General features: G+C 48.2%; 20 non-coding genes across 20 annotated transcripts; 9 read left to right on the forward strand and 11 right to left on the reverse strand.

Annotated features, from left to right (window-relative positions):
- Positions 1–543: 543 nt before the first annotated feature.
- Trnaq-uug lies at positions 544–615 on the reverse strand. The gene has a single exon. It is a non-coding gene; the product is annotated as a tRNA-Gln (tRNA).
- Positions 616–1,172: 557 nt separating this feature from the next.
- Trnat-ugu lies at positions 1,173–1,244 on the forward strand. Its single transcript has one exon. It is a non-coding gene; the product is annotated as a tRNA-Thr (tRNA).
- Positions 1,245–1,750: 506 nt separating this feature from the next.
- Trnaq-uug lies at positions 1,751–1,822 on the reverse strand. Its single transcript has one exon. It is a non-coding gene; the product is annotated as a tRNA-Gln (tRNA).
- Positions 1,823–2,379: 557 nt separating this feature from the next.
- Positions 2,380–2,451, forward strand: Trnat-ugu. The gene has a single exon. It is a non-coding gene; the product is annotated as a tRNA-Thr (tRNA).
- Positions 2,452–2,958: 507 nt separating this feature from the next.
- Trnaq-uug lies at positions 2,959–3,030 on the reverse strand. Its single transcript has one exon. It is a non-coding gene; the product is annotated as a tRNA-Gln (tRNA).
- Positions 3,031–3,587: 557 nt separating this feature from the next.
- Trnat-ugu lies at positions 3,588–3,659 on the forward strand. Its single transcript has one exon. It is a non-coding gene; the product is annotated as a tRNA-Thr (tRNA).
- Positions 3,660–4,166: 507 nt separating this feature from the next.
- Positions 4,167–4,238, reverse strand: Trnaq-uug. Its single transcript has one exon. It is a non-coding gene; the product is annotated as a tRNA-Gln (tRNA).
- A 1,136-nt stretch (positions 4,239–5,374) lies between these two features.
- Trnaq-uug lies at positions 5,375–5,446 on the reverse strand. Its single transcript has one exon. It is a non-coding gene; the product is annotated as a tRNA-Gln (tRNA).
- Positions 5,447–6,003: 557 nt separating this feature from the next.
- Trnat-ugu lies at positions 6,004–6,075 on the forward strand. Its single transcript has one exon. It is a non-coding gene; the product is annotated as a tRNA-Thr (tRNA).
- A 507-nt stretch (positions 6,076–6,582) lies between these two features.
- On the reverse strand, positions 6,583–6,654 carry Trnaq-uug. Its single transcript has one exon. It is a non-coding gene; the product is annotated as a tRNA-Gln (tRNA).
- A 557-nt stretch (positions 6,655–7,211) lies between these two features.
- On the forward strand, positions 7,212–7,283 carry Trnaa-ugc. Its single transcript has one exon. It is a non-coding gene; the product is annotated as a tRNA-Ala (tRNA).
- A 507-nt stretch (positions 7,284–7,790) lies between these two features.
- On the reverse strand, positions 7,791–7,862 carry Trnaq-uug. The gene has a single exon. It is a non-coding gene; the product is annotated as a tRNA-Gln (tRNA).
- A 557-nt stretch (positions 7,863–8,419) lies between these two features.
- Positions 8,420–8,491, forward strand: Trnat-ugu. Its single transcript has one exon. It is a non-coding gene; the product is annotated as a tRNA-Thr (tRNA).
- A 507-nt stretch (positions 8,492–8,998) lies between these two features.
- Positions 8,999–9,070, reverse strand: Trnaq-uug. Its single transcript has one exon. It is a non-coding gene; the product is annotated as a tRNA-Gln (tRNA).
- A 557-nt stretch (positions 9,071–9,627) lies between these two features.
- On the forward strand, positions 9,628–9,699 carry Trnat-ugu. The gene has a single exon. It is a non-coding gene; the product is annotated as a tRNA-Thr (tRNA).
- A 507-nt stretch (positions 9,700–10,206) lies between these two features.
- On the reverse strand, positions 10,207–10,278 carry Trnaq-uug. Its single transcript has one exon. It is a non-coding gene; the product is annotated as a tRNA-Gln (tRNA).
- A 557-nt stretch (positions 10,279–10,835) lies between these two features.
- On the forward strand, positions 10,836–10,907 carry Trnat-ugu. Its single transcript has one exon. It is a non-coding gene; the product is annotated as a tRNA-Thr (tRNA).
- A 507-nt stretch (positions 10,908–11,414) lies between these two features.
- On the reverse strand, positions 11,415–11,486 carry Trnaq-uug. Its single transcript has one exon. It is a non-coding gene; the product is annotated as a tRNA-Gln (tRNA).
- A 1,136-nt stretch (positions 11,487–12,622) lies between these two features.
- Trnaq-uug lies at positions 12,623–12,694 on the reverse strand. The gene has a single exon. It is a non-coding gene; the product is annotated as a tRNA-Gln (tRNA).
- A 557-nt stretch (positions 12,695–13,251) lies between these two features.
- Positions 13,252–13,323, forward strand: Trnat-ugu. Its single transcript has one exon. It is a non-coding gene; the product is annotated as a tRNA-Thr (tRNA).
- The last annotated feature ends 288 nt before the right edge of the window (positions 13,324–13,611 follow it).

Raw genomic sequence — 13,611 nt, forward strand, 5'->3', positions numbered from 1 at the left:
TGCAGGAGGTCCCGGGTTCAAATCCCAGACAGGCCCTACTTTTCACTTGCGCGACAACCCAGCACTACGATAAACTTGCGAGTCTCTGAAAGTAAGCCATGCAGCAGGACAAACTGCATGTCGGGCCACCGGCCCATGAGACTCTCAGGTGCGTCTTATGGAAAGCAATCTACGTGGCAGGATTAAGCCGTCTTCGCTTACTTATATCTATACGTAAAGACTGGCACGTACAACGAATCCATTCGTTCCCCAGGAACTAGTACATCGCATGCAAGTTTGTTAAATGCATGCGCATGCAGCACCCAAAACGGTGAGATGTCTTTCCTGCGGGGAGGAACAGCTGAGGTCGTCTTCTGGCAGTTGAACCCCTTACGTCCCGTTATTAATCCTAGTAGCAAAAGCATAGGCATTTGGGGCGTTCCCCATTCACGTGTGGACTGCTATTAACATTTTGCATTTCATGATCCTAGTTAAATTTCTGCATACACAATTCCAACCACCGGCTCGTACACATTTCTAGAAAGGATAGCAAAACACAGCGTCAGGTTCCACCGAGACTCGAACTCGGATCGCTGGATTCAAAGTCCAGAGTGCTAACCATTACACCACGGAACCGGATGCATGTAGCGATCTTAAATTCAGGAGTATCATGTAATTAAGCCGATAAGATGCGATGTTATTACATGTAGGGTCCTCAGGAAGTGTTTGCGTGGCAAATGAAGCAACCAAGTAGGCTGGAAGTAGAAGGAGCACCTTCGAATGTAGCGAGAATTCTTGCCAGTATTCGTACATGAAGTGATGTCGAAGGATCAGGTAATCAAAATCGCGAAACAGCCACTTTCGTATGGTGGATGCTTTGTGCTGGAAGCAGCCTAGCTATGAAAACAGCTATGGACACAGAGTACTGTCGAAAACTGCGTGCTGACACAGAACGCTACGTAGTGGGCGGATTCTGCGTGACACGATAACATTTGCACTTCACACGGTCGAAATACTGTCACACAACTCAAGCGGCTCTTTCAGCATTCACATACACTGGTGTTCAGCACAGCGCATGTTGTAGGTGTCAGATTAAGAAACCTCTTTGAGAATATGGTCCAGATCGGATGCTGCAACTAGCAAGTGCGGCAAGATCTCAGTAGGTGGCGGGGTGCAGACCTGCTTACTTGTGCGGCCTGTTGGTCTAGGGGTATGATTCCTGCTTTGTGTGCAGGAGGTCCCGGGTTCAAATCCCAGACAGGCCCTACTTTTCACTTGCGCGACAACCCAGCACTACGATAAACTTGCGAGTCTCTGAAAGTAAGCCATGCAGCAGGACAAACTGCATGTCGGGCCACGGCCCATGAGACTCTCAGGTGCGTCTTATGGAAAGCAATCTACGTGGCAGGATTAAGCCGTCTTCGCTTACTTATATCTGTACGTAAAGACTGGCACGTACAACGAATCCATTCGTTCCCCAGGAACTAGTACATCGCATGCAAGTTTGTTAAATGCATGCGCATGCAGCACCCAAAACGGTGAGATGTCTTTCCTGCGGGGAGGAACAGCTGAGGTCGTCTTCTGGCAGTTGAACCCCTTACGTCCCGTTATTAATCCTAGTAGCAAAAGCATAGGCATTTGGGGCGTTCCCCATTCACGTGTGGACTGCTATTAACATTTTGCATTTCATGATCCTAGTTAAATTTCTGCATATACAATTCCAACCACCGGCTCGTACACATTTCTAGAAAGGATCGCAAAACACAGCGTCAGGTTCCACCGAGACTCGAACTCGGATCGCTGGATTCAAAGTCCAGAGTGCTAACCATTACACCACGGAGCCGGATGCCTGTAGCGATCTTAAATTCAGTAGTATCATGTAATTAAGCCGATAAGATGCGATTTTATTACATGTAGGGTCCTCAGGAAGTGGTTGCGTGGCAAATGAAGCAACCAAGTAGGCTGGAAGTGGAAGGAGCACCTTCGAATGTAGCGAGAATTCTTGCCAGTATTCGTACATGAAGTGATGTCGAAGGATCAGGTAATCAAAATCGCGAAACAGCCACTTTCGTATGGTGGATGCTTTGTGCTGGAAGCAGCCTAGCTATGAAAACAGCTATGGACACAGAGTACTGTCGAAAACTGCGTGCTGACACAGAACGCTACGTAGTGGGCGGATTGTGCGTGACACGATAACATTTGCACTTCACACGGTCGAAATACTGACACACAACTCAAGCGGCTCTTTCAGCATTCACATACACTGGTGTTTAGCACAGCGCATGTTGTAGGTGTCAGATTAGGAAACCTCTTTGAGAATATGGTCCAGATCGGATGCTGCAACTAGCAAGTGCGGCAAGATCTCAGTAGGTGGCGGGGTGCAGACCTGCTCACTTGTGCGGCCTGTTGGTCTAGGGGTATGATTCCTGCTTTGTGTGCAGGAGGTCCCGGGTTCAAATCCCAGACAGGCCCTACTTTTCACTTGCGCGACAACCCAGCACTACGATAAACTTGCGAGTCTCTGAAAGTAAGCCATGCAGCAGGACAAACTGCATGTCGGGCCACCGGCCCATGAGACTCTCAGGTGCGTCTTATGGAAAGCAATCTACGTGGCAGGATTAAACCGTCTTCGCTTACTTATATCTATACGTAAAGACTGGCACGTACAACGAATCCATTCGTTCCCCAGGAACTAGTACATCGCATGCAAGTTTGTTAAATGCATGCGCATGCAGCACCCAAAACGGTGAGATGTCTTTCCTGCGGGGAGGAACAGCTGAGGTCGTCTTCTGGCAGTTGAACCACTTACGTCCCGTTATTAATCCTAGTAGCAAAAGCATAGGCATTTGGGGCGTTCCCCATTCACGTGTGGACTGCTATTAACATTTTGCATTTCATGATCCTAGTTAAATTTCTGCATATACAATTCCAACCACCGGCTCGTACACATTTCTAGAAAGGATCGCAAAACACAGCGTCAGGTTCCACCGAGACTCGAACTCGGATCGCTGGATTCAAAGTCCAGAGTGCTAACCATTACACCACGGAACCGGATGCCTGTAGCGATCTTAAATTCAGTAGTATCATGTAATTAAGCCGATAAGATGCGATGTTATTACATGTAGGGTCCTCAGGAAGTGTTTGCGTGGCAAATGAAGCAACCAAGTAGGCTGGAAGTGGAAGGAGCACCTTCGAATGTAGCGAGAATTCTTGCCAGTATTCGTACATGAAGTGATGTCGAAGGATCAGGTAATCAAAATCGCGAAACAGCCACTTTCGTATGGTGGATGCTTTGTGCTGGAAGCAGCCTAGCTATGAAAACAGCTATGGACACAGAGTACTGTCGAAAACTGCGTGCTGACACAGAACGCTACGTAGTGGGCGGATTCTGCGTGACACGATAACATTTGCACTTCACACGGTAGAAATACTGTCACACAACTCAAGCGGCTCTTTCAGCATTCACATACACTGGTGTTCAGCACAGCGCATGTTGTAGGTGTCAGATTAAGAAACCTCTTTGAAAATATGGTCCAGATCGGATGCTGCAACTAGCAAGTGCGGCAAGATCTCAGTAGGTGGCGGGGTGCAGACCTGCTTACTTGTGCGGCCTGTTGGTCTAGGGGTATGATTCCTGCTTTGTGTGCAGGAGGTCCCGGGTTTAAATCCCAGACAGGCCCTACTTTTCACTTGCGCGACAACCCAGCACTACGATAAACTTGCGAGTCTCTGAAAGTAAGCCATGCAGCAGGACAAACTGCATGTCGGGCCACCGGCCCATGAGACTCTCAGGTGCGTCTTATGGAAAGCAATCTACGTGGCAGGTTTAAGCCGTCTTCGCTTACTTATATATATACGTAAAGACTGGCACGTACAACGAATCCATTCGTTCCCCAGGAACTAGTACATCGCATGCAAGTTTGTTAAATGCATGCGCATGCAGCACCCAAAACGGTGAGATGTCTTTCCTGTGGGGAGGAACAGCTGAGGTCGTCTTCTGGCAGTTGAACCCCTTACGTCCCGTTATTAATCCTAGTAGCAAAAGCATAGGCATTTAGGGCGTTCCCCATTCACGTGTGGACTGCTATTAACATTTTGCATTTCATGATCCTAGTTAAATTTCTGCATATACAATTCCAACCACCGGCTCGTACACATTTCTAGAAACGATCGCAAAACACAGCGTCAGGTGCCACCGAGACTCGAACTCGGATCGCTGGATTCAAAGTCCAGAGTGCTAACCATTACACCACGGAACCGGATGCCTGTAGCGATCTTAAATTCAGGAGTATCATGTAATTAAGCCGATAAGATGCGATGTTATTACATGTAGGGTCCTCAGGAAGTGTTTGCGTGGCAAATGAAGCAACCAAGTAGGCTGGAAGTGGAAGGAGCACCTTCGAATGTAGCGAGAATTCTTGCCAGTATTCGTACATGAAGTGATGTCGAAGGATCAGGTAATCAAAATCGCGAAAGAGCCACTTTCGTATGGTGGATGCTTTGTGCTGGAAGCAGCCTAGCTATGAAAACAGCTATGGACACAGAGTACTGTCGAAAACTGCGTGCTGACACAGAACGCTACGAAGTGGGCGGATTGTGCGTGACACGATAACATTTGCACTTCACACGGTCGAAATACTGTCACACAACTCAAGCGGCTCTTTCAGCATTCACATACACTGGTGTTCAGCACAGCGCATGTTGTAGGTGTCAGATTAAGAAACCTCTTTGAGAATATGGTCCAGATCGGATGCTGCAACTAGCAAGTGCGGCAAGATCTCAGTAGGTGGCGGGGTGCAGACCTGCTTACTTGTGCGGCCTGTTGGTCTAGGGGTATGATTCCTGCTTTGTGTGGAGGAGGTCCCGGGTTCAAATCCCAGACAGGCCCTACTTTTCACTTGCGCGACAACCCAGCACTACGATAAACTTGCGAGTCTCTGAAAGTAAGCCATGCAGCAGGACAAACTGCATGTCGGGCCACCGGCCCATGAGACTCTCAGGTGCGTCTTATGGAAAGCAATCTACGTGGCAGGATTAAGCCGTCTTCGCTTACTTATATCTATACGTAAAGACTGGCACGTACAACGAATCCATTCGTTCCCCAGGAACTAGTACATCGCATGCAAGTTTGTTAAATGCATGCGCATGCAGCACCCAAAACGGTGAGATGTCTTTCCTGCGGGGAGGAACAGCTGAGGTCGTCTTCTGGCAGTTGAACCCCTTACGTCCCGTTATTAATCCTAGTAGCAAAAGAATAGGCATTTGGGGCGTTCCCCATTCACGTGTGGACTGCTATTAACATTATGCATTTCATGATCCTTGTTAAATTTCTGCATATACAACTCCAACCACCGGCTCGTACACATTTCTAGAAAGGATCGCAAAACACAGCGTCAGGTTCCACCGAGACTCGAACTCGGATCGCTGGATTCAAAGTCCAGAGTGCTAACCATTACACCACGGGACCGGATGCGTGTAGCGATCTTAAATTCAGTAGTATCATGTAATTAAGCCGATAAGATGCGATGTTATTACATGTAGGGTCCTCAGGAAGTGTTTGCGTGGCAAATGAAGCAACCAAGTAGGCTGGAAGTGGAAGGAGCACCTTCGAATGTAGCGAGAATTCTTGCCAGTATTCGTACATGAAGTGATGTCGAAGGATCAGGTAATCAAAATCGCGAAACAGCCACTTTCGTATGGTGGATGCTTTGTGCTGGAATCAGCCTAGCTATGAAAACAGCTATGGACACAGAGTACTGTCGAAAACTGCGTGCTGACACAGAACGCTACGTAGTGGGCGGATTGTGCGTGACACGATAACATTTGCACTTCACACGGTCGAAATACTGTCACACAACTCAAGCGGCTCTTTCAGCATTCACATACACTGGTGTTCAGCACAGCGCATGTTGTAGGTGTCAGATTAAGAAACCTCTTTGAGAATATGGTCCAGATCGGATGCTGCAACTAGCAAGTGCGGCAAGATCTCAGTAGGTGGCGGGGTGCAGACCTGCTTACTTGTGCGGCCTGTTGGTCTAGGGGTATGATTCCTGCTTTGTGTGCAGGAGGTCCCGGGTTCAAATCCCAGACAGGCCCTACTTTTCACTTGTGCGACAACCCAGCACTACGATAAACTTGCGAGTCTCTGAAAGTAAGCCATGCAGCAGGACAAACTGCATGTAGGGCCACCGGCCCATGAGACTCTCAGGTGCGTCTTATGGAAAGCAATCTACGTGGCAGGATTAAGCCGTCTTCGCTTACTTATATCTATACGTAAAGACTGGCACGTACAACGAATCCATTCGTTCCCCAGGAACTAGTACATCGCATGCAAGTTTGTTAAATGCATGCGCATGCAGCACCCAACACGGTGAGATGTCTTTCCTGCGGGGAGGAACAGCTGAGGTCGTCTTCTGGCAGTTGAACCCCTTACGTCCCGTTATTAATCCTAGTAGCAAAAGCATAGGCATTTGGGGCGTTCCCCATTCACGTGTGGACTGCTATTAACATTTTGCATTTCATGATCCTAGTTAAATTTCTGCATATACAATTCCAACCACCGGCTCGTACACATTTCTAGAAAGGATCGCAAAACACAGCGTCAGGTTCCACCGAGACTCGAACTCGGATCGCTGGATTCAAAGTCCAGAGTGCTAACCATTACACCACGGAACCGGATGCCTGTAGCGATCTTAAATTCAGTAGTATCATGTAATTAAGCCGATAAGATGCGATGTTATTACATGTAGGGTCCTCAGGAAGTGTTTGCGTGGCAAATGAAGCAACCAAGTAGGCTGGAAGTGGAAGGAGCACCTTCGAATGTAGCGAGAATTCTTGCCAGTATTCGTACATGAAGTGATGTCGAAGGATCAGGTAATCAAAATCGCGAAACAGCCACTTTCGTATGGTGGATGCTTTGTGCTGGAAGCAGCCTAGCTATGAAAACAGCTATGGACACAGAGTACTGTCGAAAACTGCGTGCTGACACAGAACGCTACGTAGTGGGCGGATTGTGCGTGACACGATAACATTTGCACTTCACACGGTCGAAGTACTGTCACACAACTCAAGCGGCTCTTTCAGCATTCACATACACTGGTGTTCAGCACAGCGCATGTTGTAGGTTTCAGATTAAGATACCTCTTTGAGAATATGGTCCAGATCGGATGCTGCAACTAGCAAGTGCGGCAAGATCTCAGTAGGTGGCGGGGTGCAGACCTGCTTACTTGTGCGGCCTGTTGGTCTAGGGGTACGATTCCTGCTTTGCGTGCAGGAGGTCCCGGGTTCAAATCCCAGACAGGCCCTACTTTTCACTTGCGCGACAACCCAGCACTACGATAAACTTGCGAGTCTCTGAAAGTAAGCCATGCAGCAGGACAAACTGCATGTCGGGCCACCGGCCCATGAGACTCTCAGGTGCGTCTTATGGAAAGCAATCTACGTGGCAGGATTAAGCCGTCTTCGCTTACTTATATCTATACGTAAAGACTGGCACGTACAACGAATCCATTCGTTCCCTAGGAACTAGTACATCGCATCCAAGATTGTTAAATGCATGCGCATGCAGCACCCAAAACGGTGAGATGTCTTTCCTGCGGGGAGGAACAGCTGAGGTCGTCTTCTGGCAGTTGAACCCCTTACGTCCCGTTATTAATCCTAGTAGCAAAAGCATAGGCATTTGGGGCGTTCCCCATTCACGTGTGGACTGCTATTAACATTTTGCATTTCATGATCCTAGTTAAATTTCTGCATATACAATTCCAACCACCGGCTCGTACACATTTCTAGAAAGGATCGCAAAACACAGCGTCAGGTTCCACCGAGACTCGAACTCGGATCGCTGGATTCAAAGTCCAGAGTGCTAACCATTACACCACGGAACCGGATGCCTGTAGCGATATTAAATTCAGTAGTATCATGTAATTAAGCCGATAAGATGCGATGTTATTACATGTAGGGTCCTCAGGAAGTGTTTGCGTGGCAAATGAAGCAACCAAGTAGGCTGGAAGTGGAAGGAGCACCTTCGAATGTAGCGAGAATTCTTGCCAGTATTCGTACATGAAGTGATGTCGAAGGATCAGGTAATCAAAATCGCGAAACAGCCACTTTCGTATGGTGGATGCTTTGTGCTGGAAGCAGCCTAGCTATGAAAACAGCTATGGACACAGAGTACTGTCGAAAACTGCGTGCTGACACAGAACGCTACGTAGTGGGCGGATTGTGCGTGACACGATAACATTTGCACTTCACACGGTCGAAGTACTGTCACACAACTCAAGCGGCTCTTTCAGCATTCACATACACTGGTGTTCAGCACAGCGCATGTTGTAGGTGTCAGATTAAGAAACCTCTTTGAGAATATGGTCCAGATCGGATGCTGCAACTAGCAAGTGCGGCAAGATCTCAGTAGGTGGCGGGGTGCAGACCTCCTTACTTGTGCGGCCTGTTGGTCTAGGGGTATGATTCCTGCTTTGTGTGCAGGAGGTCCCGGGTTCAAATCCCAGACAGGCCCTATTATTCACTTGCGCGACAACCCAGCACTACGATAAACTTGCGAGTCTCTGAAAGTAAGCCATGCAGCAGGACAAACTGCATGTCGGGCCACCGGCCCATGAGATTCTCAGGTGCGTCTTATGGAAAGCAATCTACGTGGCAGAATTAAGCCGTCTTCGCTTACTTATATCTATACGTAAAGACTGGCACGTACAACGAATCCATTCGTTCCCCAGGAACTAGTACATCGCATGCAAGTTTGTTAAATGCATGCGCATGCAGCACCCAAAACGGTGAGATGTCTTTCCTGCGGGGAGGAACAGCTGAGGTCGTCTTCTGGCAGTTGAACCCCTTACGTCCCGTTATTAATCCTAGTAGCAAAAGCATAGGCATTTGGGGCGTTCCCCATTCACGTGTGGACTGCTATTAACATTTTGCATTTCATGATCCTAGTTAAATTTCTGCATATACAATTCCAACCACCGGCTCGTACACATTTCTAGAAAGGATCGCAAAACACATCGTCAGGTTCCACCGAGACTCGAACTCGGATCGCTGGATTCAAAGTCCAGAGTGCTAACCATTACACCACGGAACCGGATGCCTGTAGCGGTCTTAAATTCAGTAGTATCATGTAATTAAGCCGATAAGATGCGATGTTATTACATGTAGGGTCCTCAGGAAGTGTTTGCGTGGCAAATGAAGCAACCAAGTAGGCTGGAAGTGGAAGGAGCACCTTCGAATGTAGCGAGAATTCTTGCCAGTATTCGTACATGAAGTGATGTCGAAGGATCAGGTAATCAAAATCGCGAAACAGCCACTTTCGTATGGTGGATGCTTTGTGCTGGAAGCAGCCTAGCTATGAAAACAGCTATGGACACAGAGTACTGTCGAAATCTGCGTGCTGACACAGAACGCTACGTAGTGGGCGGATTGTGCGTGACACGATAACATTTGCACTTCACACGGTCGAAGTACTGTCACACAACTCAAGCGGCTCTTTCAGCATTTACATACACTGGTGTTCAGCACAGCGCATGTTGTAGGTGTCAGATTAAGAAACCTCTTTGAGAATATGGTCCAGATCGGATGCTGCAACTAGCAAGTGCGGCAAGATCTCAGTAGGTGTCGGGGTGCAGACCTGCTTACTTGTGCGGCCTGTTGGTCTAGGGGTATGATTCCTGCTTTGTGTGCAGGAGGTCCCGGGTTCAAATCCCAGACAGGCCCTACTTTTCACTTGCGCGACAACCCAGCACTACGATAAACTTGCGAGTCTCTGAAAGTAAGCCATGCAGCAGGACAAACTGCATGTCGGGCCACCGGCCCATGAGACTCTCAGGTGCGTCTTATGGAAAGCAATCTACGTGGCAGGATTAAGCCGTCTTCGCTTACTTATATCTATACGTAAAGACTGGCACGTACAACGAATCCATTCGTTCCCTAGGAACTAGTACATCGCATGCAAGTTTGTTAAATGCATGCGCATGCAGCACCCAAAACGGTGAGATGTCTTTCCTTCGGGGAGGAACAGCTGAGGTCGTCTTCTGGCAGTTGAACCCCTTACGTCCCGTTATTAATCCTAGTAGCAAAAGCATAGGCATTTGGGGCGTTCCCCATTCACGTGTGGACTGCTATTAACATTTTGCATTTCATGATCCTAGTTAAATTTCTGCATATACAATTCCAACCACCGGCTCGTACACATTTCTAGAAAGGATCGCAAAACACAGCGTCAGGTTCCACAGAGACTCGAACTCGGATCGCTGGATTCAAAGTCCAGAGTGCTAACCATTACACCACGGAACCGGATGCCTGTAGCGATCTTAAATTCAGTAGTATCATGTAATTAAGCCGATAAGATGCGATGTTATTACATGTAGGGTCCTCAGGAAGTGTTTGCGTGGCAAATGAAGCAACCAAGTAGGCTGGAAGTGGAAGGAGTACCTTCGAATGTAGCGAGAATTCTTGCCAGTATTCGTACATGAAGTGATGTCGAAGGATCAGGTAATCAAAATCGCGAAACAGCCACTTTCGTATGGTGGATGCTTTGTGCTGGAAGCAGCCTAGCTATGAAAACAGCTATGGACACAGAGTACTGTCGAAAACTGCGTGCTGACACAGAACGCTACGTAGTGGGCGGATTGTGCGTGACACGATAACATTTGCACTTCACACGGTCGAAGTACTGTCACACAACTCAAGCGGCTCTTTCAGCATTCACATACACTGGTGTTCAGCACAGCGCATGTTGTAGGTGTCAGATTAAGAAACCTCTTTGAGAATATGGTCCAGATCGGATGCTGCAACTAGCAAGTGCGGCAAGATCTCAGTAGGTGGCGGGGTGCAGACCTGCTTACTTGTGCGGCCTGTTGGTCTAGGGGTATGATTCCTGCTTTGTGTGCAGGAGGTCCCGGGTTCAAATCCCAGACAGGCCCTACTTTTCACTTGCGCGACAACCCAGCACTACGATAAACTTGCGAGTCTCTGAAAGTAAGCCATGCAGCAGGACAAACTGCATGTCGGGCCACCGGCCCATGAGACTCTCAGGTGCGTCTTATGGAAAGCAATCTACGTGGCAGGATTAAGCCGTCTTCGCTTACTTATATCTATACGTAAAGACTGGCACGTACAACGAATCCATTCGTTCCCCAGGAACTAGTACATCGCATGCAAGTTTGTTAAATGCATGCGCATGCAGCACCCAAAACGGTGAGATGTCTTTCCTGCGGGGAGGAACAGCTGAGGTCGTCTTCTGGCAGTTGAACCCCTTACGTCCCGTTATTAATCCTAGTAGCAAAAGCATAGGCATTTGGGGCGTTCCCCATTCACGTGTGGACTGCTATTAACATTTTGCATTTCATGATCCTAGTTAAATTTCTGCATATACAATTCCAACCACCGGCTCGTACACATTTCTAGAAAGGATCGCAAAACACATCGTCAGGTTCCACCGAGACTCGAACTCGGATCGCTGGATTCAAAGTCCAGAGTGCTAACCATTACACCACGGGACCGGATGCCTGTAGCGATCTTAAATTCAGTAGTATCATGTAATTAAGCCGATAAGATGCGATGTTATTACATGTAGGGTCCTCAGGAAGTGTTTGCGTGGCAAATGAAGCAACCAAGTAGGCTGGAAGTGGAAGGAGCACCTTCGAATGTAGCGAGAATTCTTGCCAGTATTCGTACATGAAGTGATGTCGAAGGATCAGGTAATCAAAATCGCGAAACAGCCACTTTCGTATGGTGGATGCTTTGTGCTGGAAGCAGCCTAGCTATGAAAACAGCTATGGACACAGAGTACTGTCGAAAACTGCGTGCTGACACAGAACGCTACGTAGTGGGCGGATTGTGCGTGACACGATAACATTTGCACTTCACACGGTCGAAATACTGTCACACAACTCAAGCGGCTCTTTCAGCATTCACATACACTGGTGTTCAGCACAGCGCATGTTGTAGGTGTCAGATTAAGAAACCTCTTTGAGAATATGGTCCAGATCGGATGCTGCAACTAGCAAGTGCGGCAAGATCTCAGTAGGTGGCGGGGTGCAGACCTGCTTACTTGTGCGGCCTGTTGGTCTGGGGGCATGATTCCTGCTTTGTGTGCAGGAGGTCCCGGGTTCAAATCCCAGACAGGCCCTACTTTTCACTTGCGCGACAACCCAGCACTACGATAAACTTGCGAGTCTCTGAAAGTAAGCCATGCAGCAGGACAAACTGCATGTCGGGCCACCGGCCCATGAGACTCTCAGGTGCGTCTTATGGAAAGCAATCTACGTGGCAGGATTAAGCCGTCTTCGCTTACTTATATCTATACGTAAAGACTGGCACGTACAACGAATCCATTCGTTCCCTAGGAACTAGTACATCGCATGCAAGTTTGTTAAATGCATGCGCATGCAGCACCCAAAACGGTGAGATGTCTTTCCTGCGGGGAGGAACAGCTGAGGTCGTCTTCTGGCAGTTGAACCCCTTACGTCCCGTTATTAATCCTAGTAGCAAAAGCATAGGCATTTGGGGCGTTCCCCATTCACGTGTGGACTGCTATTAACATTTTGCATTTCATGATCCTAGTTAAATTTCTGCATATACAATTCCAACCACCGGCTCGTACACATTTCTAGAAAGGATCGCAAAACACATCGTCAGGTTCCACCGAGACTCGAACTCGGATCGCTGGATTCAAAGTCCAGAGTGCTAACCATTACACCACGGGACCGGATGCCTGTAGCGATCTTAAATTCAGTAGTATCATGTAATTAAGCCGATAAGATGCGATGTTATTACATGTAGGGTCCTCAGGAAGTGTTTGCGTGGCAAATGAAGCAACCAAGTAGGCTGGAAGTGGAAGGAGCACCTTCGAATGTAGCGAGAATTCTTGCCAGTATTCGTACATGAAGTGATGTCGAAGGATCAGGTAATCAAAATCGCGAAACAGCCACTTTCGTATGGTGGATGCTTTGTGCTGGAAGCAGCCTAGCTATGAAAACAGCTATGGACACAGAGTACTGTCGAAAACTGCGTGCTGACACAGAACGCTACGTAGTGGGCGGATTGTGCGTGACACGATAACATTTGCACTTCACACGGTCGAAGTACTGTCACACAACTCAAGCGGCTCTTTCAGCATTCACATACACTGGTGTTCAGCACAGCGCATGTTGTAGGTGTCAGATTAAGAAACCTCTTTGAGAATATGGTCCAGATCGGATGCTGCAACTAGCAAGTGCGGCAAGATCTCAGTAGGTGGCGGGGTGCAGACCTGCTTACTTGTGCGGCCTGTTGGTCTAGGGGTATGATTCCTGCTTTGTGTGCAGGAGGTCCCGGGTTCAAATCCCAGACAGGCCCTACTTTTCACTTGCGCGACAACCCAGCACTACGATAAACTTGCGAGTCTCTGAAAGTAAGCCATGCAGCAGGACAAACTGCATGTCGGGCCACCGGCCCATGAGACTCTCAGGTGCGTCTTATGGAAAGCAATCTACGTGGCAGGATTAAGCCGTCTTCGCTTACTTATATCTATACGTAAAGACTGGCACGTACAACGAATCCATTCGTTCCCCAGGAACTAGTACATCGCATGCAAGTTTGTTAAATGCATGCGCATGCAGCACCCAAAACGGTGAGATGTCTTTC

The sequence above is a fragment of the Schistocerca americana genome, chromosome 2 (genome assembly GCF_021461395.2).
Source record: "Schistocerca americana isolate TAMUIC-IGC-003095 chromosome 2, iqSchAmer2.1, whole genome shotgun sequence".
Classification (NCBI taxonomy): domain Eukaryota; kingdom Metazoa; phylum Arthropoda; class Insecta; order Orthoptera; family Acrididae; genus Schistocerca; species Schistocerca americana.